The 17,311-nt window shown below is 38.9% G+C and overlaps 1 protein-coding gene across 1 annotated transcript in view; it reads right to left on the reverse strand.

The window, feature by feature from the left end:
• The window catches only part of LOC308077936 (uncharacterized protein), a 196,499-nt gene that overhangs the window by 149,440 nt on the left and 29,748 nt on the right, over positions 1 to 17,311 (reverse strand). The gene's annotated exons all lie outside the window — the stretch shown is intronic.

The following is a 17,311-nucleotide window of genomic DNA, read 5'->3' on the forward strand; positions in this document are numbered from 1 at the left end:
AAGCTATTGTATGGAATTCTTGGGATTAATAACTTGCTACTGCCAAAGCAACTTACAATAATTCTCAAATTCAATTTAAGATTATTTGTTTGTCTTTTTTATTAAGTATTTTTGTGATTGATGTGTTGAATTGTGTGGATCTTTCAAATTGGTGCATAAACATTATTTGATCAATTTGTCATGTAGTTTGGGCCTGACAATAAAGGGAAAATGAAAAATAAAACAGAATCTAGTTGTTATTTTTTTATTTCCATTTGGTTTAATTTGTATTATAAGTTAACAAAATAGTTACATAATTTAGAGCCACTGCAATATGGTCACCTGACCTAAATGATCATAATATAAATAGATAGATAAATCAGCACATTGTACATACAATAACAATAAATGGAAAAAACGGCCCTAGAATTGGGATACATGGGAGGAATTTACTATCATTGTCAATGGAGATTCGTTTTATGAGGAGAATAAATCTTTATAAACGTGCATTTAGATTAACTCTCTATAAGAGCAACTGAAGGGACAACGTCTGGAAGTTGTAACAGAAAGATATGATGTTCAACCTATAAATAAAAATGTCACAGTGATAATGGGGTTTGTGTAAGCAGGTGAAATTTTTTAAAGTTTCATGCTTTCAAATGAGTGTCTGCACAATTTAAATACTTTCATAGCCATGAAATATTAATCTTAGCTGTTACTACAAGCAGGCAAGCAGTTAGCCAATCACACTCAAGCTACTGGCCCTCCAGAATATACGATCTAGCACTTCAGTGGTGTAAAGTAACTAAGTACATTTACTCAAGTACTGTACTTAAGTACAATTTTGAGGTACATTTACTTTACTGGAGTATTTCCAATTGTCTATTCTTTTACTTCTACTCCATTACATCTCGGAGGCAAATATTGTACTTTTACTCCACTACAATTATTTGAAAACTTTCGTTAGCCTACTAGTTACTTTGTAGATTTGGATTATTATTAAAGAACATACATTAACCACTTCAGCAGCTAGCCCTATATGCATTTAGGCCATTTGAAAATAGCAGATCTACAAGCTCATTGTGAGCTTGTTGATCTGCTATTTTCTAAAGATTTTTATACATTTGAAAACGTATGAAAGGCGGAATGAATACTTTCTACTTTTGGTACTTTAAGTACATTTTGATACCAATACTTTTGTACTTTTACTCAATTAAATTTTGAATTCTGGACTTTTACTTGTAACAGAGTATTTCTGATACTTTTACTTAAGTAAAGAATGCAAGTACTTTTTCCACCACTGGGATCTAGATGCTACCATCATGAAACACACATTTGTTACTACTGTACTCTATGAAACGCCCAATTGTGACCATCCAATGAGATGGCCAATTGGATCCAACCATCATTCAACAGGCGTTTCTATCATGTCTATGGTTTCTATGATGCAACAACAACAAGCAAAAATAGTTACAAACATGACTCATCACAGCAAAGTAAATATGACAGTAGCATCACTTCCTCCTTCATGGAGGGCCACGGAGGTTCACCCTTCTACCCTGGCATGCATCTTGACAAGTGGCAAGAAAGCACTAGAAACTAGAAAAAGCTCCTCGGAGCACAGGTCTCCGCCAGTTCAGGTAGGTTATTGTGGGGCAGCAATGTTCAGAATTTGCCAATCAGGATGGAATATGAAAAATCGGACAGAACCATCTTGATCACTTGACTATAGAGATAATGGGTACCGATTTGCATGATTGGACAACATTTGTAGCAATAAAAGAAAAAAGAAAAGTGTTGCAAAAATCGGCCTCCTGGTGGCGCTATAATAGGGCAATGTTAAAAGAGTGTTATTTGTTCTTCAACGTAGTGCGAATGTTCGTGCAAAGTGTCACCGCAATCGGACGCTGCGTTCATGATTTGTGGCATTTTGTTCAAAACGGGCCACTCCTGCAAACTTTAGATGTCAATGTTAGCCAATCAGGATGGAATATGACAAATTAAACAGATCCATCTTGATCACATGACTATAGAGATCATGTGTACCGCTTTGCGTGAAATTTGGATACATTCTGAAGGATTAAATCAAAACATTTGTTTTACATAAGTCGGCCTCCTGGTGGCGCTATGAAAGGCAAATGTGACAAAAGCAGGGCAGATGTTTTTCCTTGGCCTCTAGGGAGTGTGTGTGCAAAGTTTCACGCAGATCGGTGCAGCTATAGTTCAAAACACAAATCAGCCTTTTATAGCGCCACCATGAGGCTGATTTGAAACATTTCATTGGCATTTATTCCTCAGCCTAGTGGGAATGTGCGTGTGAAATCTCACAGAAATCGCAAGCCGCGTTCATGATCTGAGGCATTTTGTTGAAAACGGAGCAATCCTGCAAACTTTGGAAGCCAACCTTAGCCAATCAGGATAGAATATGGAAAATTGGACAGATCCGTGTTGATCACATGACTATAGAGATACTGTGTACTGAATTGCGTGATGTTTGGATAAAATCTGTAGGAGTACTGTCAAAAAATGTGTTTTGCAAAAAGCGGCCTCCTGGTGGCGCTATAACAGGCCCATGTGAAAAATTTGGGGCAGAGGTTCTGCTCTGGCATCCAGGGAGTGTGTGTGCACAGTTTCTCTGCGATCAAGCCAACGGTGCCAGAGATTAGCTGTACACAAAATGACAGAATGACGGACGGACACACGGACACACGGACGGACGGACGGACGGACAGGGGGTAAAACGTACTCTCGCCATGCCTTTCGGCCTGGCGGAGACAATAATCTTGTTGGTATTGACCAGTCTGGTCTGCCACTACACTATGTCATAAACACGAACACACTTCCTGATCTGCCAGAGGCAATCATTAACAAGGTGGCTGACTCCCTGCAGCAGGCCATAGAACGCTACTACACAGTTAACACCCACCCTGGCTGTGTCAACCATGACTCACCAAACTTTAACTTTCAAGCTAATGTTGAAGACAACTCTTGTGAAGGGGTAGGCCTCACAAAACCCCTTTTTGGTGGCGTATATGTGAGCCAGAAACTAGTGAGCTCTGCCAGAAACTGGTTCAGAAAAACCCTGCTGCTTTTCAACAAGCAAAGCAGCAGCAGCCAGCCAGTTGAAACCGTGTTGGCAGCTGGCAAATTGGAGTTTCGAGAGTTATTTGAATGTGACGCCACTCCCTTTTTGGTAGGAAGGGGACGGTCTCGTTCTTGCATTCAGCTAATCGCCAAGCAGTATTAATGGGGCTGTAGTTACACATCACGCATTGAAACCACCCGGCCAGCTCCATTCCGACAGTGTTAACCATGTAATAGGCCTATCCAGATTCTAGAAATAAAAAAAATATTTTATTTTGCCCCCAACATTCAATTACATTATTTATTGACTTACAAGGCACATGTGGCAAGTGCGTTATATCAATTGAAAACTGATAACGTGCACGCAACACAAGTTATCAGAGCAGAGACAGCTTCTAATTGCACACACTAAATATATGTTATGTAATAGTAGGTCTATTCACACCACCAATATTTACTTTTTAACAGCTCAAAGACCATCCGAAGAGGTACTGTATATGGAGATAACGATAACGATAATACTTTATTGTCAGTTCACACTGAAATTTGTCTTGCGACCCAGCAGCCATGTATGCAACACATAAACAGTACATACATTTGACATGACACAAAAAAACAAAGTACATACATAAGACAATATAATATATACGAGAGGAAGTAGGCTCTGTGCATATATTTTTCTTTTTTATTACTCGTTTATATGATGTTTTTGCATGGTATTGTATATTTGTCTGTCATTAAATGTTTCAATGAATGTAAACAAGCCCATAGTGCTTTCTTGTGTTTTAATCCTTTTAGCAGACCTTGTATAGAACTGTACTGCCAAACTGTTAATAAAGTATTCAATCAATCAAAAACCTGTATTATTACACTACAAGCAACCACATTTAATAAAGGTAATCATAACCACCTAACCATATGTTGCTAATACATCCCCCCTGACCCAAGGGAGAGATTATGTGTGTGGGCTTCAGGCAGGGCAACTATAGCTATATTCACCCCCTTTGACCGACCCCCGGACAAGCACTGAATGTTATAACTACCTGGAAAGGAACCCTGGCCTAACAGGTCTAATTTATAATCTATAAAGTGTTAGGAAATTGGCAAGAGTTTAAAGCTGCAATGTGTAAATATTATGTCCTCTACTGTCCTCTACTGACGCAGAGATGTAACTGCAACTCTCCCACATCCACTGCTCACAAAGAGTGAATCCTCCTTTGTCCAGGGGAGATAATGGGCTTATGAGATTCAGGCAGTAATTTACCCAGGGTAGTGCTCATTGTCAGCAACGGCCTGTAGACACACACATTAAAACCTGGGAGCTGACCAGTACAACCACAGTCTGATACTGTTGTACTGGGAGCTGACCAGTGCAGCCACAGTCTGACACTGTTGTACTGGGAGCTGACCAGTGCAGCCACAGTCTGACACTGTTGTACTGGGAGCTGACCAGTACAACCACAGTCTGACACTGTTGTACTGGGAGCTGACCAGTGCAGCCACAGTCTGATACTGTTGTACTGGGAGCTGACCAGTGCAGCCACAGTCTGACACTGTTGTACTGGGAGCTGACCAGTACAACCACAGTCTGACACTGTTGTGCTGGGAGCTGACCAGTAACAACCACAGTCTGATACTGTTGTACTGGGAGCTGACCAGTACAACCACAGTCTTATACTGTTGTACTGAGAGCTGACCAGTACAACCACAGTCTGATACTGTTGTACTGGGAGCTGACTAGTACAACCACAGTCTTATACTGTTGTACTGGGAGCTGACCAGTACAACCACAGTCTGATATTGTTATACTGGGAGCTGACCAGTACAACCACAGTCTGATACTGTTGTACTGGGAGCTGACCAGTACAACCACAGTCTGATACTGTTGTACTGGGAGCTGACCAGTACAACCACAGTCTGATATTGTTATACTGGGAGCTGACCAGTACAACCACAGTCTGATATTGTTATACTGGGAGCTGACCAGTACAACCACAGTCTGATACTGTTGTACTGGGAGCTGACCAGTACAACCACAGTCTGATATTGTTATACTGGGAGCTGACCAGTACAACCACAGTCTGATACTGTTGTACTGGGAGCTGACCAGTACAACCACAGTCTGATATTGTTATACTGGGAGCTGACCAGTACAACCAGTCTGATACTGTTGTACTGGGAGCTGACCGGTACAACCACAGTCTGATACTGTTGTACTGGGAGCTGACCAGTACAACCACAGTCTGATACTGTTGTTGGCCACTGAGCAGTTGGCCATTTTCTCCAAATTTTCTCCGATGCTTTCAACCATGCGCCACTAATGGTTGGGAGGTGTATTGCACTCTGATGATCGGATTAAAATGCTTTTTATTGAACAATACGGGAGATACGGGTACTTATCGTGGTCCGGGTCGCCTTGTAACATCCGTGGCTCGGGGGTAAGCACTTTATATTTGAAATCAGAACGTTTATGTACATGTGAGAGTTTAAATGTAAAAAAAATCGAACACCACTCTAAACCAGGAACTTTCGGTTCCATGACAGTCATGACTGTCATGGAACCGAAAGTTATCAGGGCTACCACTTACACTAGCTTGCTGTAGGCTTTTATTGGTTCTCAAAGTTGGGTCCGGGGACCCCCAGGGGTACTTGAGGGGATACCAGGGGGTCCCCAGCTAAAAGATTTATAGGAACCAAATGGACCCTTATCGGTCTGTAACTCTGAGAGTGTACAAATGGACCCTAACGGGTCCATTTGGTCCATTTGTACACTCTCAGAGTTAAATTAACATTGATTTTACAATATGAATTGGGGTCCCAGAGATAGGAATGCCATTAAATGGGGGTCCGTAGCCTAGTGCATGACAAACTGGGGAGGTCCTTAAATTACAATGATTGAGAATCACTGCTAGAGGCGTAAAAGTCTTCTCTTATGGGGGTCCCTGGCTTATCTTTTCAAATGGGGGTCCGCGGGCTAATAAGTGTCAATTTGGGGGTCCTTGACATGAAAAAGTTTGAGAACCACTGTTTTAAGACACATAGATACAGGTGGGGTTTACTGTAATTGCACATTAATTCGGTAGAAACTGGACCAAGGTACTCACAGACTCCACGAGACAGGGATGACGTTTATGGAGCTTTACTGAAATCCAGCTCACAGTTACAAAGATGCACTAAAAAAAAGAAACAAAAATATAAAGTCCTTGTACAAGCACAGCTTGTCTTCTGTTCCAAAAACAGGTTATATGACATGGAAAAATCACCCGTAAAAAAGCGGTCAAAAACGGTTTGTTCCCTGCGCTCCAAACTGGTGTCTTTTATTGTCTCTTTCACTAAAATACTGATTCATTTCACCTGTGAGGTGACAGCTGCCCAGCGTCATATCTGCATCAACTGTAGGGGGCGCACTTTACCAAGTTACTGTAGACTAGCCTCGATCTCCAGGCTTTTATTTTCATTCGCGCTTTGCTTTAAAAAAATGGCCAGAAAAACAGGAAACATCTTGAAAAAAAAAGGAGACTTCAAGGAGAGGAAAATGTAAATGTCTCATCTCTTTTGTACATAATACCCAGTGAGCCATAGTCGGCTATTAGACCTCAGTCTAAAACGGGGTTATAATTGGTCTTTTATAGTGTTTTGTATGTGTTGATGACATGTATTATCGTGTTAATTTTTCATTCTAAGTTGATGAATTGAATACACAGGATCAAAATGGAAACAAGTCCCCAGGGACTTTTTTGTGTTATCCTTTAAGCCAGTGGGTTTCAACCTTTTTCATGCCAGGGAGGGACCCCTAAATTGATATACATTTGGCCGCGGACCACCATCTGAAAATGTTTTGTGCCAGGGACCCCCAGAAGAGAAGATTTGAGTTAATGTTCTCTTTGCAAAATGTATATATTCAAAGATTTGCACACATTTTCAAGATTTTTCAAAAATAGCAGATCTACAAGCTCATAGCGCGGCACTCGGTGCCGCGCTATGAGCTTGTATATCTGCTATTTTTGAATAGCCAAAGCTAAGTGGTTAAAATGATTCGGAGGCTATGTTAACTAATTTAGCTGGGGACCCCCTGGTAGCCCCCCAAGGAGCCCCCTGGTGGTCCCCGGACCACTGGTTGAAAACCACCGCTTTAAGCCTTAAAGTCTTACTGTACCACGTGTTGTTTACATGTCTGACTAATAAAGTATTAAATCAATCAATGGGTCTGTCAGACTGTTTCACTGCTACAGAGTCGCAAGTAATGTTACTGAGCTTTAAGCTTCCTCAGCAGACACTAGACACTGTGCATAGTGGTCTGAGCCTCATGATGAAGTTAAAATAATACGTTTTAATTCACTCTCTCTTCTCTGTGTACAGTATATCCACATGTGTTTGTGTGTTCCAATTCAACTACAGTCAGTTAACCACATGAACCCTGGCGTCCTTATTCTGGGCACACAGCATAATAGCTCGACATTCTACTTCTGCTATTTAATTACATCTAAGGAACAAAAAAAAAGAAAAAAAAAGAAAAAAAAGAGGGAAATAAAGTGGAAAAAAATAAATTCTATGCAATGTCCTTGTCTCTATCTGTTTCCCAGCTTCCATCATCATTACCATTGTTAAATTATTATTGTTATTGTTGCTTTCTTGTTTTGTTTTTTTCCTTCTTCTTCTGCTTACTTTTAGTTTAAAAAAAAAGAAAAAGAAAAGGGAAGCGGGGAAGGAGAAAGAAAGGAAAAGTTGTTTAAACTTCTTGTTTTTTTTGTTTTATTATTTTTTGCAGTATTGTCTCTGCATCTGGGAAGAGTGGGTGGGTGGGAGGGAAAGGAGGGGTACCTATGCATTACATATGCTTACATGTAAGTTTACAAATTAAGTCCTCACATTGGAGGGAAAAAAACTGTTAAAAAAAAAACAACAGAAAAAATAGGTCGACATTCAACAAATGATTGATGATTATTTGGCCAAAATAGCTCACAATGTTGTGAGCTTGTAGATCGGCTATTTTTGCTATTTGATCTACAGCACAACAAAGCAGGGTTTAAGTGGTTAAAAAGTAGATCTCTGTCATAATACAAGGTAAAGACAAGCAGTAAAAATATAAAGATAACACATCGTCTCCAAACATGACTCAGTTTGTAAGAGCCCTCTGACTTCTGTGACACAAAAAAACACAAATGGAAACAGGGCATGAAAAGGTATTCAAATATTATATTATAATTATAATTGTTATACAAACAACAGAATTTTGAGATTTAAGGCAGATTAAAATCAGGAACATATTAAGAATTTTAGTTAAAAAATTAAGAAAAAAACACATATGCAATATAAATGCATACATCCAAATGAAAAGTAGAAGTTTAAATAGGGCTGAAGTGGGTATTGTATGTTTTGTAATAATAATCAAAATCTACAAAGTAATTAAAGTTTTCAAATAAGGGTAGTGGAGTTAAAGAACAATATTTGTCTCTGAGGTGTAGTGGAGTAGAAGTAATAGTATTGAACATTGTAAATACTACAGTAAAGTAAAGAATACCTCTTTTACTTAAAGTAATACTAGGTAACTAACACCCACTCCATGAATTTCACCCCCGAAAGCCTTTTATACATATATTTTCTATTGAACGGTGATAGGGCTGTCTTTCCCGCGAAAATGACGTCATGTAGCCGGAAAACGGAAGCGGAAATGCACCGGTTTCCTGTTTGGCCAGGAACTACCGCACCGGTTTCCTGTTTGGCCAGGAACTACCGCGCTAATAACAAAAAGGAAACTCACGCTGATTTTAAGAGATCGTATGATTTGAAGATCGAAAAACAACAGAAAAAGAAAACACAGCTCACGGTAACTAAAGCTCCACTGGCTAAGAGAAACGATCCACAGATCGTATAAAACAATTAAGAGAACGCTTTTTGAAACGCTTCCGTCTTCCGGTGAAAAACAAATGGAATTCTGGGTAACAGAGGAATAAACGAACGGCCTGCAGTGACGGTAATGACCAGCAGAGGCTGCTAAAAATCGTTATTTGTGGACCTGCATTGTATAACTTTAAGTACAGTACTTGAGTAAATGTACTTTGTTACTTTACACCACTGTTGATGCATGATAAAACATTTTAAATGAGATATCACGTGACACCTCAGATAGTTTCTTTGAAAAAAAGCATGTTCCTGTTCAACAGAATTCTCTCCTGTGTGAATCCTCCTGTTGAAATTAAGAGTTGCATTTAGACCGAAATATTTGCCACATACTACAACTTCAGTTTTTCATTCCCCTGTATCAATCTTTATGGGTGTAATTTGTTCATGTGCCTCTTCAGAGTACCATTTTGTGAAAATCTTTCCCCACAAACTATACAAGTAAAGGGTTTTTCACCTGTATGAGTAATCATGTGTTGTTTCAGATTACTCATGGAACTAAAGGCTTTGCCACACTCTGTACAAGTAAAGGGTTTTTCACCTGTATGAGTCCTCATGTGGTATTTCAGGTGACTTATTTGAACACAAACTTTGCCACACTTAGTACAGGTAAAGCGTTTTTCACCTGCATGAATCCTCATGTGTGTATTCAAAGTATACAATGAACTAAAGGCTTTGCTGCAAACTGTACAACTAAAGGGTTTTTCACCTGTATGAGAATTCATGTGTTGTTTCAGATCACTCTTCTTATTAAACATTTTTACACACTCTGTACAAGCAAAGGGCTTTTCACCTGTATGAGTATTCATGTGGACTTTCAGATTACCCATGCTCCTAAACACTTTACCACACTCAGTACAAATAAAGGGTTTTTCACCTGTATGAGTCCTCACGTGTCGTTTCAGATCACTCATGTAACCAAAGACTTTGTCACACTCGGTACAAGCAAAGGGTTTTTCACCTGTATGAGTAATCATGTGGGCTTTCAGATGACTCATGTAACCTAAGACTTTGCCACACTCTGTACACCTCCAGCTTTTCTTCCCTGTGTGAGTCCTCATGGGTGGAGTTTGCTTTGATGACTTCAGGTCCTGGAACAGCTCTGAGTTCAGTTTGTTTAAAGCTGACTGACCTTCCCTGGTCTCCTACTGCGGTGACGCTGGCCGCACTTCAGAGAGAGACAGTCGCACTAGCCGCGCTTCAAATATTCCTGCGCAGCTACGTGGCCTTGTACGTTAGGCGAACTGATGGTGCGTTCAATGAAATCGTAAATCCCAGTCACTTCAATATATACATGTAAAAATGTAATAAAACAATCTAAAAACATTGTTTGTGTCTAATGTTCTCGTCTGTGATGATTACCAAAATGTTTTACTGGACAAATTATTAATAATAAAATATTGAAATATTACAGAATCCCATACAGTTCAATGAATCTTTTGGGAAAATCATAAAAAAAATCTAAAAACAGAGTTATCACCCAGCAACTAAATGTTATTGTGCCCATGTGTGTAACCAATTATTAATAATACATTATTAAAATATTACAGAATCCCATCCATTTCCATGTAATCTTTCGAAAAATAATAAGAAATTCAAAAAACATAGCTGTCACCCAAGGACTAAATATTAATGTGCCCCATGGTCTCCTGCACACCAGGGATGAGTATCAATATGTTTTACAGCAGCAATTATTAATAATAAATTATTGAAATATTACAGAATCCCATCCATTTCAATGTTATTTTTCGAAAAATCATAAAAAATTCAAAAAACATAGTTATCACCCAAGGACTAAATATTAATGTGCCCCATGGTCTCTTGCACACCAGGGATGATTATCAATATGTTTTACAGCAGCAATTATTAATAATAAAGTATTGAAATATTACAGAATCCCATCCATTTCCATGTTATCTTTCAAAAAATCATAAAAAATTCTAAAAAAATAGTTATCACCCAAGGACTAAATAGTATTATTTCCCATGGTCTCCTGCACACCAGGGATGATTATCAATATGTTTTACAGCAGCAATTATTAATAATAAATTATTGAAATATTACAGAATCCCATCCATTTCCATGTTATCTTTAAAAAAATCATAAAAAAATCAAAAAACATAGTTATCACCCAAGGACTAAATAGTATTATTTCCCATGGTCTCTTGCACACCAGGGATGATTATCAATATGTTTTACAGCAGCAATTATTAATAATAAATTATTGAAATATTACAGAATCCCATTCATTTCAATGTTATTTTTCGAAAAATCATAAAAAATTCAAAAAACATAGTTGTCACCCAAGGACTACATATTAATGTGCCCCATGGTCTCTTGCACACCAGAGATCATTCTCAATATGTTTTACAGCAGCAATTATTAATAATAAATTATTGAAATATTACAGAATCCCATCCATTTCAATGTTATTTTTCGAAAAATCATAAAAAAATCAAAAAACATAGTTATCACCCAAGGACTAAATATTAATGTGCCCCATGGTCTCTTGCACACCAGGGATCATTATCAATATGTTTTACAGCAGCAATTATTAATAATAAATTATTGAAATATTACAGAATCCCATCCATTTAAATGTTATCTTTCAATAAATCATAAAAAAAATCAAAAAACATAGTTATCACCCAAGGACTAAATAGTTTTATTTCCCATGGTCTCCTGCACACCAGTGATGATTATCAATATGTTTTACAATAGCAATTATTAATATTAAATTATTGAAATATTACAGAATCCCATCCATTTCAATGTTATCTTTCAAAAAATCATAAAAAATTCTAATAACATAGTTATCACCCAAGGACAAAATAGTTTTATTTCCCATGGTCTCCTGCACACCAGGGATGATTATCAATATGTTTTACAGCAGCAATTATTAATAATAAATTATTGAAATATTACAGAATCCCTTCCATTTCAATGTTATCTTTCAAAAAATCATAAAAAATTCAAAAAACATAGTTATCACCCAAGGACTAAATAGTTTTATTTCCCATGGTCTTCTGGGTCGGGGGATCTTAGTATAATTTGAAATTCAATTCTAATTCACTTTTTAAACAATTATTTTACTGATTTTCCTTTCAGAAACCAAATTAAATATTGCTCCATTTTTCTAATAATCACTTCCAAATTAAACCTCAGATTATACTAAGATCCCAAGGTCCGTCAGGGTCGGGGGATCTTAGTATAATTTGAAATTCAATTCCGATTCACTTTTCAAATAATTATTTTACTGATTTTCCTTTCAGAAACCAAATTAAATATTGCTCCATTTTTCAAATAATCACTTCCAAATTAAACCTCAGATTATACTAAGATCCCAAGGTCAGTTGGGGGTATCTTAGTATAATCTGATATATTATATTCAATTCAAATTCACATCTGAAAAGTCTATTTTACTGATTTTCCTTTTAGAATCTAAATTAAACATTGCTTCATTTTTCCAATTTTCTAGCCCACAAAAAAATCAGGAAAATGCTCCATTTTTCTGATATTGTGCTTAGTATTTTGGCGTCTTTTGATTTGGGACTGACACTGAGAAAAGCTCAAAATAGGTTTTTTTTTAATTTTTTCATCCCAGAATAAAAATCAAAGAATGTCTATTTTACTGATTTTCCTTTTAGAATCTAAATTAAACATTGCTTCATTTTTCCAATTTTCTAGCCTACCCAAAAATCAGGAAAATGCTCCATTTTTCTGATATTGTGCTTAGTATTTTGGCATCTTTTGATTTGGGACTGACAAAGGAAAACATCTTTATTTGTCTTTGTTTTTCAAAATGTCAGTCATCTTTTAATCTACATTTTTCATCAAAACAAAGATGTCACGTGACCACGTGTTACATCACATGGTCTTTGTCCTTCAAAGTAAAAGTTGTAGTCTAACATGTAAGAAATAGGATCTACAGACAGTCATTAACACCACATCTAATGACTGTATGATGTTGTTTTTAATGCCTTTTCTGTCTTTTTTTTTAGATCAAAGCTACGGCTCACAAAAGTATGTTGCAAGACTACCAAACCTTTCTGGGACATAAAACCGTAAATCCCTTACAACTATATACTTGTGGTGTGGAAGCTCCACCAGCAGGGGTCATTCACTTTCCCCTTGTGCCTCCCAACTTCACAGCACCTTAGTAGTTTTACTGAGGTGCTGTCAACCTAACAACCTTTTTGTTCTTCTATACAAATATTTTCTTTCACATCAGGATTTAAAGGACGAGTTCACCCATTTTCAACCTGTCTTCATATAATTGTTCCTCAATAATGCTCATGATAATATGGCACCCATCGAGAAAAAAAAAATCGATGGGGAATCCAAGATAATAGAAACTACAGGCTTTCTATTCCTGTTAGCACGCTATAATGGAAACCATTGTTCTCGCGTTAATAAAAACAAATATATACAATTTTAAATATTGAAGGGAAAAAAATCCTTTCTGTTGAACTGATAATCGGCTGATTCTTTGACCAGATCCGAGAGCCGCTATGAGAAGTAAGTAAAATCGATATGTAAGGCTTAGGCTGTGAAAACCAACTAGGCTGATGAGTTGTCTGATGCTTATCTAATGTCGCTCGGTTTCACTGATGAACTCCCTTAGCCATGATGTCAGTCCTGATGAACTCCCTTAGGACTTTGATGTTTGTCCTGGACGTTTTGGTTATCTCCATATATGGAGTTCCAGTAGGGGTTCTCTGATGTCAGCGCTAGGTATGTTAGGTATCTCCATGATAATCGTCTAGGAGAGATTCTATGATGTGTTGGAGATTTCAGCTATTTAAACAACAGACAAATTGTGCAATGACATAATTTGTCGTGCGTCCGTCCATTGTATTGGTGAAATTAAGAGCAGACAAGACTGTTAAAATTAAGTGTATTTATTAATCAAGCAGTAAGTTAAAAGTTAGAGAAATGTACTTAACAGAGATCTCTGGGCTCACACTAGCTTTCCTTATCAGCAACAAATTGCATCGAGGTCACCTCACTAAGTCTGAGCCCTCTTATCTGTCCCTAGAGCCCCTATATACTGAAATGTGGGATGGTCTTCAGGTTGGTTCGCCACCTGACTCAGCATTTGTCTTCAAACAACGGGGGGGGGGGGGATTTCTCTCCAACCTGCATCTTTCTAAGATTAGGGAAGGACAGAAAGGAACAGAAACCACAAATGCATACACATGTACAGACAGATGACCTCTCATCACTTCAACGGCCGGGCCATCTGACAGTTTTGTCTTCTTTATTGGGACAGCAATTAAACAATAGTAATTAAAGCAATCGCATATTCTTATAATACCAACTAGTATTAACTAAAGCTTTAAAGGGATATCAATTGCCATCAGATGTCAGACTTGGGGAGGTTAATTGTCTCCATCTATGGGAATCTCCATTTGGGAAGGTTGTGATCGAATAGGTCACTAAAGTCGGGACTGAATAGGTCATTCATCCCATTAGGTTTCTGGGCACCTTGCCATGATCCACCTTGCGGTGTTATCCATCTATGGCTAATGCTGGCAAGTATGCCCTGAACGTTCTTTATACTTTCACTGGTAGATGCGTTTCTGAAGTGTCCATAGCCCTCCTATGAGACACAGACTGAGAAGAAAAAAATCACACAATTTTAGCAGGAGCATTAGTGAGGATCTATGAAGATAGGTTGAAAATGGGTGAAGTCGTTCTTTAATGATCATTAGACTAATAACCCATTACCCATTATCAATAAGTAACCCACCTATATCCCAAACTCCCTCCCCAGTCAGAGTCCATAGTTTTATTGAATGTAGAATTATGTGCAGGATGTCATTTGTATATGTGAGGGAACTTAATTTACTGTCTTTCCCTATGGGACTGACCGTGGGTAGCTACCTGGGATGTAAGTTGGGGCTTGATCAACCCCGGCTGGGTCACCTGGGCGAGGGTTCATGTTGCGAGACCCGAAACACCCTATGACCCCAGGCTACAACACTGATGATACATCCCAGGTGCATCCATGTGATGTATTCTTTATTGTATGTACTTAATTTAGGAGAGAATATCTCAACTGTTCTTGGCTAATATGACCCCAGGGAACAACTTAGGAACTGTGACTAATTCTCTATCCGGAATGAAATACCCGAAAATGACCACGCTCTTTTTTTAAATGACCATAACCGGTGCACTACTTCCAACATGGCTCTATCTGCTAAACCTTTGGAGCTACAGATTTACTGAGGTGTTCAAAATGTTCAGAATACTTATGATTAGGGAAACATAGTAAAGTGTAAAATGTATAATTTGATATTTGACAGAACAGCTAAAAGAAACGTATTACTGTCCAGGGCCATAAGGATATTTTTGCGCAAATCAATCTAAGAGCACCACATTTGTCCCAGATGTAACCCAGGGCATGCTCTAATGATTTAGCAAGAGCGCCCGAGCCAGGGGCACGGTGGCGCAGTCGGTAGCGCTGTCGCCTCACAGCTAGAAGGTCCTGGGTTCAATTCCCGCCGGGGACGCTGTGGGCGCTGGGGGCGTGTTCTCTCCTCCGCGTCATCAGTGCCCATACCCTAGGTGGGGTTGGTGAAAGGGCCTTTCTGTGTGGAGTTTGTATGTTCTCCCCGTGTCTCCTAGGGTAGTTAATACTCTCACAAAAACATGCAGTAATCCTGGTCACTATACTGCCTCCCCCTGGTCAGCCAGGGCGCCTGATGGAGGGGAAAGGAACTGGTTGGAATAACGTGTTCCTTCCACGCGCTACGTCTAACCAGGGAACCTCCCCCCTGTCAGGTGATAAGAAGCGGCCTGCTTGCTCCTCATGCATTGAAGGAGGCATGAGCTTCAGCTTGGGCTCTCCCTAGGCTGGCAGAGGGAGAGTAGCGCCCAGGATTACATAGGCAATTGGCACTGGGTGAAAAAATATGGGTTACAAAATCATGGGATAAAAATTATTTTAAAAAAAAGAAAAAGAGCGCCCGAGCCAGCAACCTTCAGGGTCATCATAGTGGCCAAATCCAATATGACCGCCACCTGACAAAGTTTTTGGCTATAACGTTTGAACCACATTTTCAGCTATGAATGCAAACTTGGGTGTCTAAATCATGTTTTTTGACAATTAAAAACATGTTTGAATGCTTATCTTTATGATTTAATCTATCAAGAGGACACTCATTTGATTATCACAAATATGGCTACTATGTTCTGAAACAACCAATGTATCTTACGATGTAATTTCATTGAAACAAGAATGATTTAACAGTAGAACTAATTCCTATGATGATAGGCCTACAGCTAGAGCTAATACAGTATGTTCAACAATGCTCAGCATAAAGTGTAATACTATATAGTATTACTATTCTATACACCATTGACTAGTATGATATCATACGGTACTAGTCACTAGCCACTGTCAGGATTCATCTACTCTGCTGTGACCACCACGGCTCTTGCCGGCGTACAGTATATGATGATGACCATATACTCCAATCTTTGGACATGGAAAGTTGATCTTTTCAGGCTCCAAAGTAAGGGTGACCAGAGTTTCTTTGAGATACCTGCACTCCTTTTTCCAGTCAGGGAAGGCTGATGTTGGTCAAATGGTAACCAGGTCCCTTGAGAACTTCCTCCCACCCAAGCTGCACTGATTCAGCATGTCCGAACCTGGGAACCTTACTGGACCCATCTCGCAGATGCCAGTAAAGCTTGCGCCATCCTCCTCCACTGTGGCTGCAAAAGTCATGTAGTGGACACAGCAAATGCTGCAAAACTGGAGTCTGCTGCATCTCGATATATAGATGTTGTGTGATTAGGACATTAAAAACAATCATCACCCGAGGAATCAAAAGGACTGAGCACATGCAACTGTGTGTGTGTGTGTGTGTGTGTGTGTGTGTGTGTGTGTGCGTGTGCGTGTGCGTGTGCGTGTGCGCGTGTGTGTGTGTGGTGCAGTATGTATCAGTTATCGCAGAGCTGTTCTGTTCTTGTAGTAACACCAAGACACATTCCTAGCAACGATTTGTTGTTTAGCAATTCACTTTTCAGATTCTAATTTGAACATATTGTTCAAATTCCATACACCTTTGACTATTATGATAGTATTCACTTTATGCTGAGCATTGATGTTATGGTTTGCTGACCAGCTGCTGCTGGAAGTGCCAACTGCACCCACTAAAGTTACCAGGGGTGACCGGGCCTTTGCCGTGGCTGCCCCCTCTGGAATGACTTTCCTTTACGCATCAAAGCAGCCCAGTCATCTTTACTAAAGACTAATTTTTTGTCCTTGGCATTCAGTAACAACTAAAGCAGCCTTACCTTCCTCTATTGGCGCTAATGTTTGTTTGTCTGTGCTTAC

This window comes from Gymnoscopelus braueri (assembly GCF_963280865.1).
Source record: "Gymnoscopelus braueri genome assembly, chromosome: 22".
Taxonomy (NCBI): Eukaryota; Metazoa; Chordata; class Actinopteri; order Myctophiformes; family Myctophidae; genus Gymnoscopelus; species Gymnoscopelus braueri.